Source organism: Protobothrops mucrosquamatus, unplaced genomic scaffold (assembly GCF_001527695.2).
Source record: "Protobothrops mucrosquamatus isolate PMUCROS unplaced genomic scaffold, P.Mucros_1.0 scaffold46008, whole genome shotgun sequence".
Taxonomy (NCBI): domain Eukaryota; kingdom Metazoa; phylum Chordata; class Lepidosauria; order Squamata; family Viperidae; genus Protobothrops; species Protobothrops mucrosquamatus.
Genome location: NW_015431738.1, coordinates 1 through 1,129, shown reverse-complemented (window position 1 = coordinate 1,129; position 1,129 = coordinate 1). Strand labels below are relative to the sequence as shown.

The 1,129-nt window shown below is 44.3% G+C and overlaps 2 non-coding genes across 2 annotated transcripts; one reads left to right on the top strand and one right to left on the bottom strand.

Annotated features, from left to right (window-relative positions):
- Positions 1–25: 25 nt before the first annotated feature.
- LOC114923897 lies at positions 26–189 on the top strand. Its single transcript, XR_003810729.1, has one exon. It is a non-coding gene; the product is annotated as a U1 spliceosomal RNA (small nuclear RNA).
- Positions 190–940: 751 nt separating this feature from the next.
- Positions 941–1,104, bottom strand: LOC114923896. The gene has a single exon (XR_003810728.1). It is a non-coding gene; the product is annotated as a U1 spliceosomal RNA (small nuclear RNA).
- Positions 1,105–1,129: the final 25 nt, after the last annotated feature.

The window sequence follows — 1,129 nt, the reverse complement described above, 5'->3', positions numbered from 1 at the left end:
AGCGCGTCCCGGCGCCAAGCAAAGCATACTTACCTGGCAGGGGAGACACCTTGATCACGAAGGAGGTTTTCCCAGGGTGAGGCTCATCCATTGCACTGCGGGTGTGCTGACCCCTGCGATTTCCCCAAATGCGGGAAACTCGACTGCATAATTTGTGGTAGTGGGGGACTGCGTTCGCGCTTTCCCCTGATTATTTGGTCTAAAAATAGAAAAATGAGGAAGTTACTCTTTGCTCAGTCCTACAAAATTTCAAAATAGGTGTTCATGGATTTTGAACAATGTCGATGGAGCACAGTTGTCTCCAGGGGTTTTTCAATCGGAGCGTTTTATCGTTTGAAGTTATGTTACTTTGTTTATTTTTCATATACCAAACCTTCATAAAAGATTATTTCAGGCTATCCATTCAGTCGTGTGTCCCAAAGATGCTTTTTTCAAGAGGCAATTGGACTTCCTTTTTTGTTTTGCTTCTCATCCAAGAAGTTTTTTCAGCACTGAGTGGATGGTGGGGAATGGCAGGATTTATACTCCTTGCAGATAGCTGGTCATTTGAGTCATTGAAGCCCCTGGAGTCATTGAAGCCCCTGGTAACCTCTGTTGTAGACTGAAGATAGATGCTGTCCTATCCCTCCTATGTTGAAAGCTATTCAAATTTGACATAGATGGCCTGTCTGACCCGCTTTCAAACTAGCAGTCCTGTCTGTCCAAAATGTGGACTTTTTCAAAAGACTGCATCCGTTGAAATAATCTTTTATGAAGGTTTGGTATATGAAAAATAAACAAAGTAACATAACTTCAAATGATAAAACGCTCCGATTGAAAAACCCCTGGTGACAACTGTGCTCCATCGACATTGTTCAAAATCCATGAACACCTATTTTGAAATTTTGTAGGACTGAGCAAAGAGTAACTTCCTCATTTTTCTATTTTTAGACCAAATAATCAGGGGAAAGCGCGAACGCAGTCCCCCACTACCACAAATTATGCAGTCGAGTTTCCCGCATTTGGGGAAATCGCAGGGGTCAGCACACCCGCAGTGCAATGGATGAGCCTCACCCTGGGAAAACCTCCTTCGTGATCAAGGTGTCTCCCCTGCCAGGTAAGTATGCTTTGCTTGGCGCCGGGACGCGCT